The 25,550-nt window shown below is 43.0% G+C and overlaps 1 protein-coding gene across 1 annotated transcript in view; it reads left to right on the forward strand.

Annotated features, from left to right (window-relative positions):
- The first annotated feature begins 3,610 nt into the window (after positions 1-3,610).
- Positions 3,611-25,550, forward strand: part of COL22A1 (collagen type XXII alpha 1 chain) — a 239,637-nt gene continuing 217,697 nt past the window's right edge. The window contains exon 1 of the mRNA XM_030012461.2: positions 3,611-3,678. The gene's annotated coding sequence lies outside the window, so the exon portion shown is untranslated. The remainder of the gene's footprint in view (positions 3,679-25,550) is intronic.

Here is a 25,550-nt window from a genome sequence, read left to right on the forward strand (position 1 = left end):
AATCCTGCAACTCACTAAAAACAACAAAGTAAGATAATAACAAGGAAGACCAAAATAGCATAGTGTCATGATACATGTATCATATAAAACCTATAACAAAGTAAACCATGACATACAGCACAATAACGTGATAGAGCACAATGCATAATGCAACACAGGACAGCACATATATTCTACTGCAGAATTTAGTATTTTTCTTTCATTGCTTTTAATAGGTTTTGGCATAGAAAATTCTACACTGCAGGAAAGAAAAAAAACCCCATTTCTATGCTAGATAGACTTTTTTTTAAGAGAGACCATTTGAATCTGTTTCATGCCTTGAAATGTAAGCCATTTGGGACTATATCACATAATGTGTACAAAAGAATATGTATAAAAATATAAAAGGCACAGAAGTATTCCCCAGTGATGTAATTCCTTGTTTCCTAGGAATTTATGAGTTGCCAACACACAGCTACTGATCTGAGCCTTGCCAGCACCAGAATTTTCAGGAAATTTGTAAAAAAAACCTGTCAGAGCCCTGAGACACCGTTAACCAGTCAGAAGAAAAAGCACTGCACAATTGCAGCAAAGTTACTGAAGAAAAAACTGTTTGATGCTTGTGGTGATATGGTTATATCTGTCATCAAACTAGCAGTTTCAGGCAGTGGAGGCACTGTGATTTGCAGACTGCGTAATTCCTGGGAGTCAACTATTGCGGAATACATTGCCACAAAACGTTTGGAAGTAATATTTATATGAATTCAAATGTGGCTAGTCAAATTTACTGCAGAAGAAAGGACTGTGAGCTGTTTGAGCCACACACTATGTCTTTGTGAGGAAATCCCCGCACCACAATCACAGACTGAGAAGCTATTCTGGGGAAGCATTGTGGAATGATTACTGTTTTCTTACACACCTGCTGAGGCATCCATTCCTGAGGATAAGATATCAGGCTACACAGACCTTCTTCCTGACACGGTATAGCCACCTCTTATATTCCTAACCCCGGGGTGAAAATGGAAATCAAAAGCTCACAATCAGAACAGAAAGAACTGCAAAATGTGGGGAAACTGAGTTATGTATCCGTGCATCGATGGTTGTCATAGCTCTCTGAGCTGCTGGTTCAGAGCTGTTTCCCGTAGAAATCCTAATAAGACAGCATCCTGAATTACCATCTACATATTCTTAAAACAGTTTTTGTTTCTCCGCAGATCACTGGAGACAAAATATCTGCAAAGAGGAATGATTTCCTTTCTGTTAATCATCTTGGTATAATGTAAAGAGAAGCAACAACTTTAACAATGGAACTTGCTTGAGGTATGTTCATAGATGATTATTATATGCAGTAGCTGAAATAGTAACTGCTGCAAAATATAAATACATATTAGGCCACTGTTAAAGACAGAGTGAGGATATTAGGGTTTCTTCACTGTATGCAACACTCATCTTCAATACACCACTTGATTTAATCTCTTACAGCTGATCAAGCTAATCTGTTGGTGAAAAGATCTCTTTCCTGTTAGTGTCACCAGATTCTTGGGAAGGGGAATTAGGGAGAAAACCACCAGCATCCCACAAATGTAACATTTTGACATTAGGTAAAGATTATATTTAATCAAATATTGGGTTGAAAAATAAAGCTGCCTGAAGAAAAAGGTATGCAGAAAGTCAGCATAGATACTGAAGCACTCAATTATGGGAAAAATTTTGGTTTGCTAATTTGGTCTAGAGTTGAGCAACTCCCTGTCCTCCTGTTCCTTTTGATGTGGTTTGTGAATGCTGGAGTGGGAACAGTCTGAGATAGAGGTTTCCTTTTCAGGGTTGTAGATGCATATGCAGAATTAGATACTGCATCTATTTTTTGTAAACTAATGAAAGGCTGATTCTGATGGTAGAGCTGTGAATAAACCCTGCAACTGCTCCAGAAGCTGGGCAGAGGTCAAGCAGGTTGTGGGTCCTCAAGAAGTCTCTCACCTTCCTGCACTCTCTTACAGATGTTTTCTTTCGGGGGGGGGGGGGGGATAAAAAAAAAATTCTCTGACCAGTTTTTCTAATAACCTGTGCCTAAAATGCAATCCTGCAAAGAAATTTTAAATAGCCACACTATGAACACTAACTTCAAGTCCTAATTGGGTAAATATGTACCTAAGTGCTTTGCTGAACCAGGCTCTCAATTGTATAAAGGTAATGATCCCTGCAGGGAACCTGAAAGGGAACGGCAAAGGTGATGATCCTTCTTCATTAGCAAAGTCCTTCTATACCCACACAGAAGGAATCTGTTCTGCCCAAGGAAGGAAGGAACTGATAGATGAAACAGGTCTCTTACAAATGCACAGGATGGCTGTGAATTGGTCTTAATAACATGCAAAGGATTACATTATTACACCTTGTCTCATTGCAGTAGTAGGGAGGAGACCAGGGTTAGTGAAAACAACATCTGTCACTGGCAAGAGGGTTTACAGAAAGCACTAGAGAGCTGCTGCCCCAACCGTCTTACAGGACAGAAACCCTCTCCATTTAAGCACTTTTCAGCTGTGTGCACCACGGGCTTTGGTACCTGAAATAAGCCGAAGTGACTCCACTCTGTGTTTGTTAGAAGTTTTTAGCTGTATGCATAGCCTGGTGTAAAGGGAAGCTTTATTTTCCTGGAAGTATTATGCAGGGAAAAAAACCCTTAGACATACGTAGTGGCCCACTGACCTCCATGACATCCACCAAGCGCTCTGGATGCCCTGGAGCACGTGGAGTTAGTTTGTGAGCACCATATAATCTGCCCTGTGTAACTCTGCTTCTTTCCCACAGCAATTCGAGGCAAAGCCCCACAGATCCTGATCGCAGGGGGCAGCGGGACCTTCATGCTGTGTGTTAGCGTACAGCGAGCACTTGCCAGACGTAGGCATGTGGTAAGAGAGGCCAAATGAAAAAACAGCATCTAGTTCAGGTCAGTCTCCCACCTGCCACTAACTGCTACGATAACGCTAAAATAATTTCTTCTAAAGATTTATTTATTTTATTTTTAAAATATTGTAAAAATTATTATGGTCAATAATATTTTTTCCCAAACCATTGGAATTATGTGCACGTATTTTAAAAATTGAAATTATACACACGCACGTCCATATATATAGAGAGAGAGAATATATGTTCCCCATTAAATTTCGAAATATGGCAAACTGAGTTTCGTTGACAACTTTTCTTTGGAAAGCTGAAAACTTTGTAGAGAGGCATCCGCAGTACTCCTTCAGCTTGAGGGTGAGCTGTAACACAACAGAAATCAGGTTCTGTATCTGTTGATACCACGCAGCAGCCAGACCAGATAAAATAAACCTCTCATCTCCCAACAAAGCTGTATTGACATTCGCGGAGCTGAGCAGCCTCAACCCTGCTGACACCTAAGGCCTCAATCCCGCACTGGGAAATTTCAGCAAACGCAGGAACATCTCTGTAACCTGGTCTAGATCCTGGCTCGCAGACCTGCTGTAGATGCAACTGCATTTACAGCCATGCTAAGTAAATACATGGAAATGCAGGGCACTGATGACATCCCTTAGATGTCCTTTGGCTCCCATGTGAGACCAGCAGTTTGGGACTGACCCGGCTACTTTGTGAGCCTCACAGCCCGCTCCGGTGGACGCCCATCCCTGACGAAAAGCGGGGCACAGCTATCGAAACGCTTCCCAAGGGGGAGAAGCTACGGTCTGCAACTTGCGACTCTTGATGCGTGGCGGCGGTGGAGTACGGAGGGATGTGTCTGGAGGAGGGGTGAAGGACTGGTGGCTCCAGCACGCAAGTCAGAGGTGAAATTCAAGCGAAAATATCCCGGCCGAGGGCTTTTTATTTAGGCGCTGAGCTCAGGGAGGAGGTGAAAGCAGAGGCCACCTGTTCGCTAAACTAGAAAGGGCGTCCGCTGCCTCCCCACGCTGCCTGGGGACACCCTCCCTCCCGGGGGGACGCGGCTCTGCCCCTCCTTTTGCGGGGCTGGGGGCTCAGGATGCCCCGCACGCCCCTCGGGTCGGCACCGCCAGCCTCCTTCCCTCAAACTTCTCCCTCATGCCCCACTTCTCTCACCCCCGCGCCCCTCGGCCCCCTCCTCAGCCCCGCGGGCTCTCGGCCCCCGCATCTCTCAGCCCTGTCCCTCCACACACCGCCCGGGCCGCCCCCCTGCTCCCGGCCGGCGGCGGGGCCGGCACCCCTCCCCCCCTCCCTCCCTCCCCTGCCCGCCCAGCCCCTTCCCCTCCCCTCGCTCCTTAAACCCCGCGGCCGGCCCGGCCCGGCCCCTCTCCCGCCTCGGCACCCGCCTCGGGCCGGCTCCGGCGACCGCCCGCCCGCCCGCTGCCGCCAGGTCCCGCTGCCGCCCTGCCCTCCCCGCCGGCCGGCCGGCTGCCCGCTCTGCCGCGCTGCTCGGGCCCCCTCCTTCCCCTCCCTCCCTCCCTCCCATCCTCCGTCTCTCTTTCTTTCTCTTTTCCTCTCTTTCTGTTGTCTGTCTTCCTCTTTCTTCCTCTTCTTTCTTTCTCTCCTTCTTTCTTTCCTTCCTTTCCTTCTCTTCTTTCTGTCCTTCCTTTCTCTCTCTCCTTTCTTTTTTTCCTTTTCTTTCTCTCTCTCCTTTCCTTCTTTCCTTCTCGCTCTCCTTTCCTTCTTTCTTTCTCTCATTCTTTCTTTCCTCTCCTTTTTCCTTTCATTTTTTCTTTCCTTTTTTCCCTTCTTTCTTTTCCATCTTTCTTTTCCTTCCCTTCCTTCCTTCTTCCCTTCCTTCCTTCTTCCCTTCCTTCCTTCTTCTTTTCCTTCCTTCTTCCCTTCCTTCCCTCTTCTTTTCCTTCCCTCTTCTTTTCCTTCCCTCTTCCCTTCCTTCCCTCTTCCCTTCCTTCCTTCTTGTTTTTTCTTCCTCTTCTCTTCTCCTTCTCTTCTCCTTCTCTTCTCCTTCTCTTCTCCTTCTCTTCTCCTTCTCTTCTCCTTCTCTTCTCCTTCTCTTCTCCTTCTCTTCTCCTTCTCTTCTCCTTTCCTCCTCTGCTCCTCTCTTCCTCCTTTTTGTTCCTTTCCCTCCTGTCTCCCTCCTGTCTCCCTCTTATCTTCCTCCTCACTTCCTCCTCACTTCCTCCTCTCTCCCTCCTCTCTCCCCCTTTTCTCCCTCCTCCCTCCCTTTTCTCCCTCCTCCCTCCCTTCTCGCCCCCCCGTCCCCGTTTGCTCACCCCCACTCTGTCCCCCGTGGGTCCCCGGGGGCGCGTGTGCCCACGCTGGCCATCGGCAGCGGGTGGGGGGGGTGGGTGCGTGTGTAGGGGGGTTGTGCACGCTCCGAGTCCGTCCGTCGTGTCCGTCCGTCGCGTCCGTGTGTCGCGTCCGTGCGTCCGTGCGGGCGCTCCTGCGCGCCCATCACCACAAGCCGTCCCCGCCGGGGCCGACGGCGGTGCGAGGCGCACCTCGGCTGCCCGCTGAGGGCGGCTCGGCAGCCGGGCACCAGTGACCGCTGTGGGTGGTGCTGGTTTTGTGCAGGTAAGGGCACATTTGGGGGTTTGCGAGCCCGGCCCCTGCGGCACTGCGACTCCGAACACGGCCTTTGCTTTGGCCGTTTCTTTCCGTTTTTCCCTTGCGCGGGGAGGCAGCTCGAGTTCAGAAGAATTTTTTTTCATTTTAAGTACGCAGACGTGCAGGAACAGGATCTGTCTTTTGAAAAGGAAACCCAGAAGGATCTGTGTTAACAGTATTCCTAAGCTGGGTTTGCTTATTTTTTTCTTCAGTCAACAAAGTTTTCAGACCACAGAGTGCTAGGTGAGTCTGTCCTCTGAACCCGGGTCTGGTTCGGCCCTCGAGTTGTGATCAGTGGATGCAAAGTGCCTTCACTGCAGATGCTAAAGCAGAGACTGAAGAATGGGTAATGACCTCACTGAGGAAAGCTGTTGAGAAAGTTCAGAGCCGACAGGAGGTTTATAGATGTCAAGATTACATTATAATTACCGTTTTTAGGGTTGGTTTTCCTAATCAAGCATACCTTGGGATTTTGGTGACCTAACACCTTCTTGTATGCCATCTGGGTGACACTTCAGTTTCTATTAGTTTGCGGGAATACTATGCAGTGTTAACAGGACAATGCGTTCTTCAGTCCATATTTGTTACAGATGTGCTGTGCATCGCTTTCCAGCTATAGCCTCAAAGTCTTCCTCTAAGCTGCCTAATTCAGCAATTCCTTCACTTCTGTATTTTTACACAGCTAGTGTTCTTAAAAAAGTGTACTGACTGCTTCACAGCTGACACTTCACAGGCATTAGTATGCATGCGGTGCTGTGCCTGTTTGCACGTATTTTGATTAAGACCTTAAAATAACACAGCCCATCTGCGCAGTGTGGACACTAATGGAATCATTCTCAGGAAGATGCACCTGCAAAATCTATCTATGTAACTGTGTGCTTAATTTCCACCCAGGATTACTATAGCTACATGCCTGAATTTCCTCTTTTTCTCTTGTGAATGCCTGTTTAGACATCGGATTTGGGACAGTTTGTATAAATACTGCAGAAAAAATACTAATCAATAAAATAGTAGGGGGAGTTTCTCAAACAGGTTAGGCAGGCGATTGCAAGGTTTATTCTACTTCAAAAGCTCCATGACTTTTTTTTTTTTTTAAGAGTAAGCATTTAGTAGTTTTTACTGAAGTTTCAATCCTTCTACTGTCATGCATATTTCCCAGCATGATGCCGCTATTCTGAATATACAAAGACCACGCTCTTTGTCCACAGCTGGGACGCTGCTCTGAAGTAACTTCCAGTAAGACATATCAAGTACATGAAGATATATATTAGAATTAACATCAGTGAAGTGTTTATGGAATATTACTACAAAAGAAATTTCAGAGTCTGTATTGCAGATTCACCGTGTACCTTCAATAAGTGTGTTTTGTTGCTGTTGCTTCTAATAAGAAGCAATGTGCTGTTTTGGGATCCTTTCTGGGGAAACCGAGGCTTGGAGAAATTAAGAGTCCCCTTCTGAACTTAGCAATGGGCAGCCTTCCAACTGATGAATGTCGTCTGGTTTGGGGCAGAATTATTCCAAGTAACTTGCACAAGGGCAGTCCTCAACACACTGCAAAGCCAAGGGAAGAAGCCAGGTCTTCTGACTTCCAGAACAGCAGATGATGGTGCCACTGTCTCCTGGGATCAGTTTGGGGCCAAATCTTGCTTGTTTTATCAGTGCAAATAGTATTCTCTCTAATTTGAGTGATTGCCTCTCAAAATTTGAGTAAGACCGATGCCATGAATGAGAAGAGGCTTTGGCTTGGAATAGTACATCTGATGGAAGACTTATTGTGGGGGAAGTATCACTATGACTCATGAATATGACTCATGTTAGCATGGTGGAAGAGCAAGGTCCCCAATGGGGACCTAACAGGGGAAGAATTAGGTGGAAGAATTAGTTTGTTTCTGTGGTCTGTGGGAAGCTTCTTGTGAGCTCAGAGACCCAGACAATGTGTGGGTGAGCGTGCCTGTAGCACCTATACATACACATAAGTCTTTTCTTACTTCTGCTGACATTTCATACAGTTTTAGGGCAAACAACTTTGCTACATGCTGGAGCTAGCTGTTGATTCTGGAGATTATGATACTGAAAATAATAGGAATAAAAGAACGCTTTTGTTTCCAGCATGTGATAAGTTTCTTGCTAAAATACGTTTCTGAGATTTGCTCGGTAATTATCTTGGCTTCAAAGGGTATTTCAATTTGTCATACTGCAACACTTTCTTCTAAAACCTGTTTTGATTAATCACTGCTGGATGATTGCAATTCCTCCCTTTTAAAAACCATTCTTAAACTCCTTCCTTTTCTCATAATGAGGAGCAAAGCCTTTAAGAAAAAAACCCTGCATTATATCAACATCTTGTCTGTACCACCATACCTGAATAATACAGGTGATACTGGGCTATTTCAGCTCTGCAGGCAATGCCAAATTCCCCAATCTTTCCTCGATAAACTTCAGTTATGTATTGTCTCCCATGACACTGAAATACCCCCTTCCAGCCCTTCCAACTCTGTTTTCCCTAGCGAGGAAGATGTGGCAGTGCATTTCTACCTTTACAACTAGCTCTTAGAGAGGAGCCATTCCTGCAGGTCTTTCTTTGGCCAAATGAATCTAAAGACAGGAATATTGGGTCCTTATTGGATAGCGCTTACTTTGTATTAGGCACTACCGACTGTTACAAAGATGTTTTGGAGCATGAGAGCTCAAGTTTTGGGCATGGGGAAAAGGGGAGGTGGCATCTACAGAAATCATTAAACTGTAACTGAGGAATTTGGAACATATTTTGAAATTGTTGTAGGAAATGTGAGCAGAACAGGAAAAGAGCAGGAAAATTAACATATTAGAAACTATCATATTTGGACAAAAGCTCCCTCTGTTGTTTCCTCCATCATATACTTCATTTTACTTGGTGTTTTCCTAATGGCTTGTTCTGGTTGCTGCTGAAGTTTTTGTGATCCCCTTCAATGGAAGTCACATCAGGCTTCAGAAGTTATCACGAGCAAAGCTCGGCTGAGATGACTCTGTCCCAGCATAACTAGCGGAGCCAAGCAGAGGCATGTATTTTGCAGGGAGAGGAGCTTCTGCAAGGATCTCCCAGTGTGCTTTTGGGAGACTTGCATATCTTAAGCCTTGAAGTGATCTGCTCGAGTCACGCTCAGACTTACATTCTTCTTGGCAAGCAAGTATGAGATCTTCTGAGGTAATAAACCATAACTTTTATTATATAGTTTTCCATTTCAAATTTTGTTTAAAAAACACTGCTAAGTTTTGGGGTGTTTTTCAGGGGAGAGGAGATGTTAGTCCTAATGATCTTGATTTATAAATGACATAAAGGGTCAGTAAATTACAGGTGAAATTAAGGATTTTTGCCTTAACATTACAGCTAAAAAGCCCACTGGACTGTAGTCAGGGGCTGGGGACAGAGGATGTTGCTCTGGCAGATGTGCTGCACAGCCTTTAGCAAGTCACTGAATCTGTGCGCAGTCAGTTCTTCCACCTGTGAATGAGAGATAATTTTAGAAGGAGATCTTAAATCAGTTGTGACCTTGCGATCCTAAAATTAAAAAAAAAAAAGAAGTGGTTTTTATTAGTGCAAAGCATTCTGATTTCTTGTTAATTGAGTAGTATATACTCTAATGATCGGCAACATTTCTAGAATTTGAGTTGCAAGGAGAGACTAGCCGGATCCAAGTTTTGGGAAGTATGGAATGACTTGTCCTCTAACATCTTTCTCCCTTTCCACCCTGGAGCATGTCACTAGTGAAAAAATCTGGACAAAGCTGTTTTCTGTGGAGGAATGAGACCCTGGGAACCCGATTTAACCTGGCATGGCTCTGAAGCTGTGAAGAGTAAGGAAGCTGCAGAATGGGGCAGGCAGGTCCCTTTTATGTCCGAGACAAGTGCATGAAGTTACTTTACGGAGCTTCCAGCCCACTTCCATGACTCTTGCACTGTGTCTGTACTCCAGTTATTCAGAAATGTGAACAAAAATGACATGGTCATCTATTCAGAGATGGTAACGCAACACTGAGAACCCTACAACCCTTGTTTTCCATCACAGGACTTTTCCTCTATATGATCTCCTTTGCATTTGCTGCTGCTGGCTGCCATGGGGGCTGTGACCAGCAATTACAAACCCCAGGCTGACATCCCCAGCAGTGCAGCTTGGCCGGGGGCATGGCGGGGAACGTGCACTGATTTCTTCTCCCCACTCTACTCTTCAGGTCCAGTTCCACTGCGTAGGCTGAAATATTTTGTCATGTGAATGTGATCTGCAAAACAGGATCGACAGTTCTGGTTGAGGGAAAAGTTGCTTATTCATTCCTGGCCTGAATATGAGGGTGGAAGGGGGCTGATAATATTTATTTTTCAGCATCACTAAAAGGTCTATGAAGATTAAATAGCTGATGCTTCACCTAGCAAGGAAGAAGTATGCGCACATTATCGTTGCCTTGAGAAAACTGTTTCAGAATTGGCAGTAGCTGGGTAGATGGTGGGTATATCACCTGCCCAGGACTTGTGGTATAGATTAGAGATTTAATCTGGAGTGGGGAAAAAAAGAAACAACCCACCTCTATAATAAACATTATTGATATACAACAGATATGTCACTTCCTGCTGGTTAGTGGAAAATTAATTTCACATCACAGGTGATGCAAGTAGTAAGATAGCTTTTATTTCGTTGTGCTGCTAGAAACAACCTAAAAAAGAAGAGTGTCTTTGCTTGAGAGAATGAAAGCAGGCTGAGTTGCCATTCTCTATTATATTGAGGTTTTCATGGGAAATACCTGGTATCTTTGTGTACAGTGACAAATAAGAGCCTGAGATTTCTGAAGTATTTTGACTTTAAAAGGCTTCTTCCCGTAAAACAGTATGAATACTCTTTAAAAACTTCCCATTTCTTCCCTGGTAGGGAGGAAATTTAGCAATAAAGAGAGGGCAGGTGTCCATGAGCCCTGGCACTTGCTTGCAAACCCTTGTGCTACAGAAATAGCGATGCAGCCCATCCTGAAAGCCCATTGAAGAGTCACAAATCCCGCACCAGGGTGGATGGGGCTGCAGAGGTGGCCAAAAAGTGCAAAACCTGGAGCTGACCTGGTTACATGTCACAAAGCTTCTCCAAGCTATGTTAGCCTTGACAATTCATTAGGAATGAATGAAATTGAGTTATGGGTCATATTTTGCAAGTGCTGTCAGTCCTGATTATGCAGTTGTCTAGATTTCCTTTGCTCAGGGAGTACTGCTATCGCAGAGCTTATCTACTATGCAGTAGATGTAAGCTATCCTTCCCCAGCTTATCAGATTCTATTTACTTTGCATTGATTCAGTTCCTTAGAAATTAATCTTTGATTCTTTGCAAAATAGAAGGATCCCTTGAGTTCGGTTTAAGCAACTTGATTTGATTATTGTTATGTCCCAAATATTGATTCTTCAGTGATTTTAATAAGAGATGCTAAAACTGCCATATTTCACATCACATTTGAGGGGAAGTTTAAACCATTGACAGTTTTAAATATTTTTGGACTCATGCTCTTTGATCGAAGCTTAGCCAACATTTGGTTGAGGTTTGACTGCTTATTACCCAAGTGCAATTTTTGCAGTGCTGTTTGCTTAAACATGTTGAATTATGTGCCTGTTGGCAGCATCCAGGTATTTCTTTCCAGAGAAACCAGGTTCATATTGATTGTCATAAGAAGAATTATTCTGCATATCAATTGCAAATATTTTCTTTGAGCTGGAAAGTTTAGAGCTGGAGATACCAGGGGGATTTCTGTTGGCTCCACATTTAGTATAAAACCAATTACCGCTTGTATGACAGAACTTCAGTAATTCCAATTTCATCAGCAGATAAAGGCTACAAATAATCTGCATGGACTGTCTTGATTACCACTGCAGTTCTTAGGAATGAAACAACAGCTGGTACCCATTTCAAAGCACTTCTTGTACTGGGCATCCCTGCAACCCTTTATCCCTTTCAGTGGTAGGACACAGTTTTTCTCTACAGTAAATGAAATACCCTAATGAAACGATAAGGTAGGAATGTAAAGGAATGCATGATTTTCAGTCCATTATAGCACTTGATAAGAGAAGGGTGCGCAGTGCTGATCTTTGCAAAATATACCAGAAAATCTTCAACTAACTCCATTGGCTAGATCTAGACAGGGTGGTCAGGCACAGTGGTTTTAACTCCTGACTGGGAAATTAATTCAGTACTGCTAAGAGGCAGCAAGGCACAGCTCTTCTCCAGCACCTGAAATTCATCTGGTCCTGTGTGAGCTCTGGCAAAGCTCAAATCTGCCTCATTTATACAATCTGCTGCAGCGGAGCCCAGGGTGCTCTCAGTCTGAATGCAGGACCTGATGATGTAGTTCTGCAATGGCCAGTGACTTCATGTTCCTGCAGCAGGAAAATAAAAAAAAAAAAATCATTCCTTTCAGAAAGGACAATGCTTTAGCATAGGTAATGAAACAGTTCAACCACTCTGGGAGGCTGGGCAGGAGTGAATTGCTCATTCCTAACAGATGGGTTGACAACCTTTGTTCAAGTCTGACATTTGATAAGCCACCTTGTGCTTGAGTTGTTTCAAAGCAATTTCCCATCCTGCTTTGCTGTTTAATTATGGTACCACCTCTAGAGTATTTCGAAGAGTGGTTTTTATGTTTTCTGGAGGCTTTTCTTAATTATACGGGTAAGTACTTTTATGATTGATTCCTGAAATTAAAACAGTTTACGGGAGGGCTTATTTTAGCTTCTTTCTTTGCCATCTCTTGGGTTTATTACTGAGTGCATTTTCTGTTCTTTTTTCACTCAAGTTATTTGTGCATTTCTGAGTACTTTCTTCTTCTTCTTCTTTTTAATTCACTGTTCTGTCTTTTTTATTGCCTTCTTCAACTTTTTTTCCCCTTTTCAGTAGATATCTCTATTGTCATATTTTCTTCCCTTAGCATCCTTTTCACTTCCCTTAGCAGCTGTTCCCAGACTACGGGCCATGACCCCGGGAAGGCTGTGGCAGTTATGAGTGGGCTATAAAATTAAGTTGCTAATTTTAGATGTGGTGATACAGGGAAGTCAGAGAAGTGCTGCTTTCCAGGACACCATCCAATCGAGCTGTATATAAAGAGAAATCTCCTTTCCTTCAGCCGTTTCTGAGCTAAGACTGATAACAGCACCCAGCAAAACAGATAAATCATGAAGTACCCTTATGTCAGATTCCACTTGTATGATAAACAGCTTAGAAATATTTACTCTTACTTCAATTTCTCCTCATTTCCATGTCTATGTTTTTGCTCCCAGTCTCTCTCCCAGAGAGTATTTTTGAAGGTAAAAACCTGTAAAGCAGGTCCCAGCCAGCCGAGGAAGCCACAGAGGGAGCTGGCAGGTACACTGAATTTTGGGGAGTCTGTCCCCCGAGTTGGAGGAATTGCTGAGGGTTGGCAGCTTTGTAGGTCTGCAGGATTCATGAGATAAAAATCTAAACCACAAAACCCCCACCATAAAGAAGCAAGAACGATTCTGTGTTAACCAGTGTCACTTCTTTTCCTTAGCTGTGTGCCTTTGTCCTTCTCCTCATTAATGACTTGAAGATTCATCACATTATGGGCTGAATTCCGTTAAACAGTTACCTTGGCACGTGGCACGGATGGGCATAGCCCCTGGGCAGTGGCTGTGCCACTCGTTTGTGTGGTGTTTAACCTTTCTTGGGTCTGTCTGCCTCAAGCAGAGAGGTCCACTATGTCTGGAGACGGACCCTTTCAGCCCAAGATGCCACAATGGGTCACCTCACCTAGTTGTAGATGTCTGTTGGGGACTCTCCTGCTCAGCCAGACATCCCTCGCTCCCTTTAGAGGTGGTGAAGACGAATAGGAGGTTTTCCAGGATGATTCATCTGACCTGTTTGAAATGTATTACTCCCTAGAAGTGTCTCTTCCTCTCCATGGATTATAAAGGGCTGGTAGGTGGTTTACTCGGATATAGACAACTACACTGTAAATCTCTGTACTTGGTCAGATTAATCCCTGTAATTTCAATAAGGCCTCAGTGTGTCGCTCGGCAGAGTTAACTAGCAGGACTGCATTCCCCACAGGCAGGCTGGGGGGGGGGCATGGCTGTTGACCAACATACAGTGGTACCTCTCAATAAATTAGCACTGCAGAAAAGTTTTGTATTGATTAAAACTATCAGAGTAATTTAGGTGAGCAGGAGGACCTGGAATAGCTGTAGCAGGGTGATGTGACAATTTTTATCCCAGGTATCAGATTTAGGATCTTTCAGGAGATACGCGGTGTGACGGTGATGTCATGGAGCTAAGTGCTCTGTCATGTATAGATGATATAGGAAGTATTAGGGTGTTGGACTGCACGTTGTCTTAAAAAAGCTCTTCCCTCTCTCCACTAGGGCCCATGCAGGAGAAGGGATTACATTGGCTTTGGGGAATACTAGCCTTTGGGTTGATTTAGTTGCCCTCTGTAGCCAATTTAAGACAATACTGACATGAGAACAGAGTTTCTCTTGCATTGAAACCAGCCAGCAAAAATAATTGCCGGAACATGGCGACAATTCTCTGTGAAACACTTATGTAAATGATCATTTCACTTATTCCTGTTATAAATGGGATAATGTTTATTAATTCTGATTTGTCATTAAGAGGCTCCACAGAGCATGGATTTTTCCATTGTCAGTCCTACGCTGTCTGCAAAAATTGGCCTTTATCTACGAAGTCTCTCAATTAAGTAACAGTATTATGAATACTCTTGATCCATGCCTAGGTGGGAGGATCCACGCCATTGTGCATACAGCTTTTCTGCCTCATTACCAGCTCTTCTTGTTTAGCTAACTTGTTTGCCTGATCAGATGATAAGCGCTAATCCCTTCTCTGTTCTGTGACATGATGCTGTGTTGGATGGCAGCAAAGCTGATAGGAGAGTTTTTCTCCTTAAATGCTCTCCTTAAGAATGGAAAGGGTGAGGAGTCTATTAATCCCCTTTGAATCCTTTATGGCTGTGTACTCACAGGATTTGTGAAATCCTCTCTTTTAGATTGTAAACTCTTTTGGCACAGGGATCATGTCTGGTAAACAGGGCACCCTTTGCTCCTGTCCCAGCAGACATAATGTGGGAGAGGAGGGCTTTCCTTTTGGTACAAGGCTTGGACTGCTGGACTGAGCTGTTCCTGCTCTGTCACAGTAACCTCACGCAAACCAAATCCTTCAGTGTCCAAGCCCGCTGTGTGACAAATTGGCATTTTAAAGACCAGGTGACAGGTGAAGACCCTGGTTATAACCCTTTTCTCATCCCTCCAGGACCTGTTTCTAATTCAGTTTGTAACAGAGACTTCCTGGGAGTTGGATCCAGATGGAAAACTTGAGGCAAGGTGGCATCTCGAAGATCAGATGAGGGAGCATTTTATTTTAGGACTTTAAAAGGCTCACTCAGGATAGAGAAACTTGGAGGAGCTACCATGGGTGGATCATGGGTAACTCTTCAGGGCAGAGCTTGCCTTTGAACTGTTCCCCTGTCAAAATTCCCCAAGGTGCTGTAACAGGGACTGTCACTGAAACAAGATCTGAGGTGAAGATACACGCAGTTAGGCTTCAGGAGACTTAAGCAGGCTAGAAGAAGATTTGGGGAATGCATTTGTCCAACCTACCCCTATTTGTCCCACCATCCACCTGGGTTGTTTATTCATTGACTAACTCCCCTTTTTTCCTGAAAACCTCCAGCTCGGTAGCTTCTTACGTTGCTTGGGGGCTGTGAGAATGCCAAGAGCAGCACCCAGACTCCTGAGCAGTAGACGAGTGACTGGGAGGTTCTGGTAGGTTTTCCACTAGGTCTCACAACTCCCTGTTGTCTTACTGGGTTTTAGGGAGAGTCGGTTATTACCTGTTCATGCTTTTGGTATTGCTGCTGTTTCAAGTGTGTTGCCTGCTGTCAAGAGCAGAGTCTTCTCCCCTAGGCATCTGCATGATTATTGGGCTTGCTTTATGCTTTTAAAGGATGCACATTGAAGCAGCACTGTCCTTTGGTCCTAGGAGCTGTGCAATCTTGTGTTTTACTGGAGATGGTCCTTTTCAGCTCATGGTTTATCACAAAAGACAAGCTTCTGGCCTTTCTGGAGAAGTCAAACTGAATCGCAAAAGACTATCAATTTCAGCCCCCTGGAGTATAAAATCCCTTTGATATGTACCAGAAAAATTGAAAAGAATAGGAAGTAAAAGCTCAAATTTGCAAAAGGGGATTGTGAGGTACTAGGAACTGGGGCAAATTTTCAAAAGATTGTGCTATGATTTTCCAGAAGAAAGGAGAAATAGGGTAGCCATGTCTTAATAAAAAAATTAGGCTGCCGCTTGAAGAAGAATGAACACTTAAATCTTCCTTCAATGATTCCACTGAAGTGAAAGTTTTAAGATGCACTTGAAAATGCAAGCAGCTTCCTTTGGTGACTGTGTATAAAAATAGCGGCATGCATCTCTCTTTCAGTGCCTGCTTGTATGCCATAGGCTGTGGGATCCCAAGTCCCAAACTTTCAGAGAGAAAAGTTGGTGATGAATGTAAGTAGATTTTTTGGATTGGTGGGAACTCAGGGATTACTCAGGGATTGCTTTATATCCAACTATATTTGAAACACAGACGTCTCTTTCTCCAGGTTCTTTTATCGTATCAGCTGAGTTCTGGGAAAGGCCTCTGACCTTGTTCACACTGATGCTATCTTAGACAGTAAAAATCAATTCTTTGGGATATGGTTTAAATGATGTCTGAACAGAATGGGAAATAGAGATAGGAAAATTAATGTAATCCTTCCCTTAGGTTTAATGCTTTCTGGGAATAAATCCATGAGGTCTAAGAAGGGCTCTGTCACTACCAATAGTTATCTGTGATTTAAGGTTTCAACAGTGTGTTTGGTGTTAAACAGACTTAAGTGGAAAATGACTCCCACTTTATTGAGGCTTCTACCATGGTGTCTTTATTTAAGGGCAGATTCTGTCATTCCAATAAAAAATTATGGAGTGCTTTAATCTGCTAAGGGTATGCTGAGATACCAGTGGGATTGTCTGAACATTGATCTTTTTGCAAGCTGTGTTACTAAATCAGCAGAGCTAGCAAAGACTGTAGTAATTTCTGAATCACATAATTCAGGGTGGGGTATTTAAAAAAAAATAATTGTCTGCGTTGGCTTCCACTGATGTGATGAGTTCAGTAGGAACACTTGAAGTACTAAAATAGATAAGTTTTTAAATACATAACTTTTAAAATGTTTTCAATAATTGTCAAAATCTGAATGTTTAAAATTATGACTTAAATATTTTTTAAAATTTGTATATGACAAGTTACGGAAAAATAACGCACTCAGGCTGCTCTCTACAGCAAAAGCAGGTGACCTAGACACATTTCTGGCAATACCCTTTCTAGGCGATTGCATCAGGAAATGCTTGAAATCACAGACTAGAAGCCACTGACTTCTGCTTGCCAGGCAGCAATGTGAATTAAATGGGTATCTGCAAATACCGGTGCATTCCCCAGAACACGAGTGCTGATACTGGGACCAGCACAGAGACCGGTCTGCAGATGAAAGGGTTGTTAAGCAGTGCCCGTGTGTTGTCCTGGGCCAGGCGGGAGGCGAGGGCAGACGTTGCCCAAGCAGTAATCGTGGGAGGCACCGCAGCAGGGATAGCCCTTCGTTATCATCCTTCTCTTCTGCATTTGTGGTGGCTGTGAGGCTACTTTGGTCCCTGGGAGGGGTAGAGTGGATCCCAAGTTCTGCCCACATCCTGCCCGTCCCTGCCTGTTTACTTGCAGGGCTGTAGCGTGCAAGAAAGGCATTCCTCTGCCGCAGGACAGAGCTCAGAAATAAGGTATGTCTTAACGTGGCTGAGAGCCACGTGGTGGGAAAAATACTTTTCCCTCCTCTCATTCTCTTCCTAAGATGAGAAACAGGATAATATAATCCAGTCCTAGATGAAATCTTTGCATTTCCCCTAGAAATGTTTCCTTCACTGTGAGATTCACACTATGCAAGGGCAATGCTCCTATTTATAACTTGTGGTTGAAGAGAAGTCTTTCATTAAGTAGAAGAGTCATCTTAGAGTAACTGTTGAATGGATTTAAATGCTTTGGTAACCTATTTATTTTAAGAGCTTGTCCTCTGCAGAAAGGTGGGTCAGCCTCAGCATCAGGGTCTGTGTGGCTTTATTCATACTTTGCACTTGTGTAATTCCACTGGGGCTTGGGGTTTTGTTGTTGTTGGTTTTGTTTTCGTTTTTTTGTTTTGATTTACACTAATACATAGAGTTGCAGCTGCATATCAGGATGGAGCCAAGCTCTGAGATACCAGCGATTTGCTGCTATGAAAAAATAATTGATTCCTGCTATTTGGAATCTGATGAAACTGAAATGTGTTAAGGTTGAATACTTAGCCTGCACTTGCATGATCTTTCCAATAACTCATGTTCCTTTGAAGTCATTTCATTGTCCTGACTTTCCTGTTCTTGAATTGTTGCCAGTGAAACTGAGTCCTCCTGGTGTAATTCATAGGCAGGAGTCATAAAGCTGACACTCTTGTACACTGGTATGTGGGGAAGAAATCTTTTTGCCTCTAGGATGTTATTAGGAACAAGATGAAAACTTGTGAATATTTTCCAGGTATCATAATGCTTTAATATTTTGGAATGTTGAATAACATTGGTGATAACATCACAGCAATGTGTGACGGAAGAACTAGTGTTTCTGTTACACTAAATTGCAGCTATCTTTGTTCTAGCTTAAGGTGGACATCAAAAGTCTTAATGCTGAAACCAGTCTTATAGCTTTTAACATTTCTTGTCTTTTAATGCTTTCAACAGTACAGGGACTTCACCTACAAAGTATCCAAAACCAGGGAAAACACTGGTCTCATGGCTGTCCAGTGGCATTTCTGTGGATATAACTGAATGCTTTATGAAAGTAATGGACTAGCTTTTATAAAAAGTGTCCCAAAGCAAAGTTTTTAGAAGAAATCTAATAGTATGCTATGAAGGATATTTTGTGGATTTTGTTTTGTTTTTTCATGGTGAACTCTTCATAATTAGTGAAGTCATGGGCAAGTTAGACAAGCTGCTACATGTGAATAAATGAATCAATACATCAAACTAATGTAGTGGTGTGGAAAAGCAAGAAGCGGTCCATTGTCAGTGAGAAGAAACTTGGGGGATGTGAGAGCGTATATGCTTTGCAATTTGCTCTGACAAACGTTTTTCCACAGACTTCAGAAGCGGAAGGTCTGTGTCAAGACTGAAGACTTGCATTATGCTTTCAATCTTTTCTGTTTTGTACACCTCAGAGGGAAATAAAATTCTCTCTTCTTAAAGGGGAGACCAAATGTGAAGTGCTAGTGTATTTCTCTCTCAGACTTGAGCGTCAAAGCTATTGTTCATGCAGATGGGAGCACCGAGAGAAGAGTTAAGCCCCCAGCAGTCTTCTGCTCAGGTGGTTGATTCGAATATAGGAAACCAGCAGCACTCTCATCTGGTCTCACATAGCTATTTCACGGGGGGGAAAAAATTCCCTTTCAACAGATAAATGTCAAACATGGCTATTGTACCGTATGATGCTAATCGTATAGAGAAGACTGTGCCATGGAAAGGCCTAATTTATGTAAGACTACCTAAGTATAATGGCTCTCCAAAGCTTTCATATCCCAAGTAGTGTTGAAGTTTTGTTGCTTTACAGCACTTGCCAGTAAGTAAATGTCGCAAGACCAGAATTCTGATACAGCAAATATTTCTCCAGATCTAACAATTTAGGGTTCTTAAAGATTATTTCTTTTCCCATCCCTTTATAGAGTTTTGGGACTTACACCAGTTATTGCTTTAAGTGTAATTCTCCTCGGATGTCCGATTTGCCTGAGAGATGCAAGTGTTTGTGCTGGCATGGTGTTTCACTGGGAATGAAAGCCACAGTTCAGCAGTTTAGATTTAAGCCTGCTGAATTTTGGAGGCAAAATTCCTTCCCTGAATTTGGGAGTCACCCCAGCAACTCACATGCCATGCATGCCAAGTGGAACCAGAAAGGTGGAAGCTGAATGGAGAGCAGGATTTCATCGAAAGGCTTGAAAGTTAGATATGTAAATAATGGCTGAAAAATGTACTTTCTTAAGTAGCTTTAAAAAATGTTTTCTAGTGAAAATACAGTGAATGCAGTTGCTATAGCTACCAACAGGGTTTTGTGGAGAACTTCTTGAGGTCCTTATTGTTTACTTGTACAAAAACGCATAGTTTTTCTTAGTCTGAGGATTCAGCATCACCTTGTGTTTGGATTCTCTCCTAAAGCATTTAAGCTGCCACTCATAAGCAGCAGCAGTGTTTAGTTTCTGGAGAGAGTGGAAAAAGGCGAGGTGCTAGGTTGATCTTGAGAATTCTTTTTTTTCCCTCTTTATTACAGAAGCAAAGCATTGCTAATGTAGCCGAGCTAGTGTGTTATTTCATTTCTTATTTGTTTGTCTGTTTGGGGTTCTTTTTAGGATAAGGGATAGCTAATAGCATTGTGGGGTTTCATGTTTACCTTAGTAGGGAAAAAATTCAAATTCTTTAATTATTAACCACCAGCCTAGCAACTCGTTCTGGGCCCTAGAAGCCAGGGAAAGGTTTCAGATTAAAACATGACACTGCAAACGGAAGATGAATGCATTCATTCTAGAGATCAAGTACATCAGGCGATGGTAACTGAGCACTTGAACAACTTTCTAGTTCTGGTGCAGGAATATTCTGTCTCATAAATCAAGACTGATGGTTCTCTAGAGCAGGAAAAGTACAGCAACTTTTGTACAAGACATAGATGAGATACTGGTATTACTAAAAATAATTTTGGACTTATGTTGGCCAGGAGGTCAGTCTGTATATAATTGTCCCTTTCATCTGTAATGATCTATAAATAAGAGTTTTTCCCTGAATACAGCTACATGAATATGAAAAACTTTCATACATTAAATTAGGTTTTATATGTATCCATGGAAAACAAGAGTTATAACACCTGTTTTTATCTAACAAAGAATAGGCTGTCAGTCTCACTAACAGAGACAAAACAGCAAAACAAGCACAATCCCGTCATCTTTTTTTTTTTTAATTGGCAACAGACTAAAGCAGTTACTCTTCAGAGAACAAGTGTGTTTGAAATATTTGCTTATCTGCATATGGGATAAATTCATCATGGCAGTGTGTTAGTACTTTGGCATTTTCCTTGACATCTAAAGGAAAGCAAAGCAAAGTACCTGCTTGCTGCTCAATGGGGCAGGAAATCTAGTGACAAAAAAGATGTAGAAAAGGCTGAGGTACTCAGTGCCTTTTTGTGACCTTTATTTTGCTCGCGAGGACTGTCTTCAGACCTCCAGGCTCCTGAGCCTACATGCAGAGTCAGTGAGAGCAAAGCATTACCCACTGGCGTTTAGGACAGTTGAACATCAGGGCTGACTTCATCCAATGCATTTTATGGATACAGAAAACTCAGACTGAAGTTTAACCCTTTAGGCAATCCAGGATTCCGTGAATCCCCCATACTTTTAGTTCCCATAACCATTATAATTCACCCAGAAACTGGACTAAATCCTGCACGGGATGTTCTTAAGCTTTCTTTGTGTAAACTAGCGTGAAAGTTCAAAAAGACATTGCTGTTCCTAGTTCCATTTTGGTCCTTCAACCCAAACCTGCTTTTCTAAGACAATTTCATCAGTCAGGAAGAGGTATCTGTTTAGAAATCTAGATGTGCTTCTTCTGTTCCCCATTAGACAAAGACTTTACACTCAAGTTGTTTCACCCTCTGCCTCTGAACTTGCTAAAGCTTCCTATTATTACCATTACCATCTGTTAGCCGTTGCTGCTTTTGGCTGACTTTCTTATGTCACCTTGGCCAGATAGACATCTGTTGAAATACCAGTATCTGTTGAAATATCAATATCTAAATCTTAGCTGCTTGTCTAGGCTCCTTTTATTGCGTCGGGGGAAAATAAGCACTTCTTGTGAGTAGCTAATTTATTTTACTCATCCTCCTTAGAAAGAGATAAAATCAATCTGGCTATGGATTTTTTTTCTTTCTTTTTTTTTTTTCCCTCCATGAACTGGAAAGGGAACCCATCCTGAGGAGCTCAAGTATAAAACCACATACAATGTTAGTCAGACACCTACAATCTAAACTTAAATGAGATAAATCTCAGCCAAAGCTCTGCAATGTCTTAGGAAATAGCCTAGTGTGAGACAGTATCTTAAATTCACATCCAGCAAGGCACAGATGTAATTTGATTTAAGTTCTAGCACTGCTGTCTAAGTGGGTATCTCTTTTCCATTTCTACAATTTTTCCATGTCCTTTCTCCTCCACCGAAGGTTCCAATTTTGCATTTGCTATTATTTTCCTGGTAACTACTGTACGTCCTGCCATCCGATCCTGGCTCTCTCATTTTCAGTTGTCTCTGTTTTCAAGGAAATACTGCTTTCCTGATGTCATCACACAGCCCTTGGCCATCTACCTGAACAGAGCACATGGATACAGATATAGTATCATAAAAGACCTATTCCTGAAGATCAATACCCTGTTCCTGAGATAACAATTCAGTCTCCAAGGTTGTCACCAGTTTTGGAAGTAATGGGGACTTTGAAAATTTTTGAGTCCTTATCCATTTGAAAATATCCTCGAACTATCAAGTAAAATCTTTGATATCTACTATTGCCTACCCGATAGCTATCTCTTATTTTAAGATACAAATTCAGGATATTATATACAAAGAGGTAAGGGAAGGGAATCAAGTAAGTTTTTTAAGTTTCAAGTCTTTTTGAGACAGCTTGGTATCACACTTCTTCCTAGTGTTAATTATGAAAATTTGAGATATTAAAAAATGAGAATGTTAGGAAGACCTGAGTTTGATACATGTTCCATGTTTCATCCATGTGATTCCTTATACTTCTTTATTTCTTTCATGGCCCTCTCCCTTCCTGCTTTCTCCTTCCTGCAACAGAGTGCGCACTGCTGCTCCTGACACTTGTGGGACGAATTAAAAGTAAGGAAGCAGAGTGGGGGGGGATGGAACAGGGTGTGAGTTGAGATGGTTCAAAACCCTTCCAGCCAATGTCAGGATTATTGAGCTGACAGTGTCCCACCTCTTGCTTTAAGCACAGACTCAGCTTTTGTGCAGGGATAGCTGGTAGTGACATTTCTTATCAGCTACTAAGTGATAGGCCTCCTGTGTGTGTCAGGTGCCTGGCATGAGAGCTGTGTATGGAAGTAGAGCACAAATTTTGGTTTCTTATCCTTTCTATGCAAGTAACAGTGGTGATGAGAGCCCTTCCTGACAGAAAATAGGGGTAGTTTGCATGCTTTCTCTGGCTACCGGGTTTTTTCCTGTTTAATTTACAGCTTTCAGACCCTTATTTGCTGTACTTCTTTTAAGTGTCATCTTTATCAGCTTCCTGTTTTCCGTCTTAATCACAGCCCTGGAAGAAGCAATGCCAAGAAAAGTGACAGGGCAGAACTTTGCTGCAGGTCTCCCACTGCTAGGATCATGGCAAGATCACAGAAGGTTTCACAGGCAGTGATTTCCTGTGTGTCACATTCAGAAATGAGAGGAATAAAGTGTGTTTTATCTCAGTCTCAGCCTTAAGTTCTCTGTGACACTGGATAAACTCTGCTTCTGCTTGACTTCTGTGTGTTGCCCTTACCTGCTAGGCCCATGTTGATGGTGGTCATGGTGCTGGGCAGAGATGGCTGAGACATCAAGGGTATTCTATCCAACTTGTCTTCACTCAACAGTGGTGCACAGGACTCAAAGGAGTCCATGTTGATGGTGAAGACATCCACAATGCAGACCTCTATTGTCAGAGAAGATGAGTCCTCCTCTCTCCTCCTAACTCCAGCTCCTTTTTTGGGAGAGAGAAACATTTGAGGTTAGAGACAAAAAAGACTTGAGACACTCTCTTCCAAGATTTTCACTCGCAAATCCTCCATACAACCTCCCCACTTGGCAGACACCCAAACTGGTTAAGGTGTCTAACCTTAGAGTTCTGTTGTTGGGTCTTCCCAGAATTGCCTCTGCCTTAAACGATTTGAGTTCTGCAATTAGGAGAAATAAAAGCAGCAATCCTACATGGGTTCCAGTCCCACTTTGTGTTTCAAGATGCTTTGCTGCCGTGCTGCAATGTCAACTGACTGTGAATTGCTTTCTACCCTCGGTGGGAAAGGGTTGCTTGCAAGCTACCTATATCCGTTTAGCTGTCCTTTTTCTTTCTTGTGTTTTAAAAGTGACAATGCTTGTTCTCAGTAGACAAGAGCATGGAGATATTCAGCGTGGGTGGATTTCAGGCAGTGGATACCCCACAGGGGACAGTGCCTCCTGCAAGTGCTGGGTAAAGAGGGAAAGCTTCAGAAAGGGGCAAAGCGTAGGATGTAACCCTGCTGTCTACACCTCCCCAAGTAATAACAGGTATCTCTTGTTTTCATGGCCTTTCTTCACAGGTCTTTCACTTTTGCTGGTGTGTTCCTGTCCACAGTAGAGTTCTGGGTTTCATTACAAAGGCCAAAACCATGGAAATTAGACCATGGAAAGGCTTTGCAACACTAAATCTCTTAATCAAATATAGTTGTTGTTTCTGAACAAGCTTTCATGACATTAGATGGCCATCAACTTGTTGGAACGTGTGGAGGAGAAATTTACCCACATCATAGTGCAAGTAGGAGGCATTGATGTTCCTGTATTTGGGAAATTTTCTGTCATCTGGACAGTTCAGCAGAAGTGTTGAGGAAGTGGTGGGTGCATGTGTGCTACATTTGAAATTAGCATAGCCCTGTTAATAACCCTGAGAGTGACAGACAATTGGTATGAGCTCATTTCTGGAGCTTGTAGGGACTCTGGTAATCCTTATCCAGGCCATTATCATAAGGCATAAGGCAAGAAATCCAAACTAACTCTTCCTTGCATTGGCCCCAGTAGGAGTTCTGGGAAATGCGTTCACCAGGCTCTTTGTAAGAAAGTATGTATGTTGCCTGTTTTCCAGACAGATTTAGGCTGTTACCCCATCCTGATTCCTTGCTCCAGCTCTGCTAGCTGACTATATAAAGCCATGACATATGGGTCTTTTTACTGACATAATCCTCTACTGTACTAAAAAAGAAAATATTAGGTTTCATTCCAAGAGCTGGAAGAACTTCCATGAGGATATAAAAAGCAGGAAATGGGCCCTGTAAGAGTAGAGCACTCTCAGATTGAATAGCCTCAAGGGGCTCGATGTTAAAGGCTTCTTCCTAATAGTTAATGTGGGCTGGCACAGCTCTGCCTCTGCCTGAGAGGAAATGGGATTTGTGGGACTTTCCCCATACAGGTTATAGGGCTTAGGCCAAAGGACTGGTGTTCTGTGACCCTGTAATAAATCAACATGTTCCACACATACAGCAGTAAGGACAGTTTGAACCTGTAGTACTGGGGACAAATCTCACGATTTTCCACTCCACAGCAAACTATTTCTACAGTTTGAACAGTTTGCTTCCTCTGTGGACGTCATTTTGATCTTTGTCTTGCTTACATCACTCCTCGTTAATCTGGACATCCTGCAACCAGCAGTGGCTGTTAATTTAAATGTATGAATTGGGCTCCTCTTCCTATGAAGGCCAGTGGATAATGTTATCTCTTACCCTAAATAGCCAGTGTGCCTTGTATTACATGCAGGTGGTGGACTTACCAGTTCTAGGACGTGTATGCTGCAAACCCTGCTTCAGTGACAACGTTTCAGAGTTGTGTTAAGTTTAAAAGAAGTAGAGAAGGGAGTATGGACAAAGTTTTCTCACTTAGCCAGGGTGCAATAGAGTGATTATTGGGATGGGTGAGCTGTGCAGCTGCTATTGAGTCACATAGTTTGGAGGGAGTGTTCCCCCCTAGTAGATCCATCACCGTTCATGAATTATTATTATGTATCTAATAATTTCATTGTATTAAGATCCACAGGATTCAAATACATTTGTGCCCCAATGGATGAGTCACTGCAAAGGCATAATACTAACGTGCTGTGTAAATGACTTGCAATCTACATGACTCAAATTATATATTTGGGGATATTCCA

Source organism: Aquila chrysaetos, chromosome 4 (genome assembly GCF_900496995.4).
Source record: "Aquila chrysaetos chrysaetos chromosome 4, bAquChr1.4, whole genome shotgun sequence".
In the NCBI taxonomy this organism is placed as follows: Eukaryota; Metazoa; Chordata; class Aves; order Accipitriformes; family Accipitridae; genus Aquila; species Aquila chrysaetos.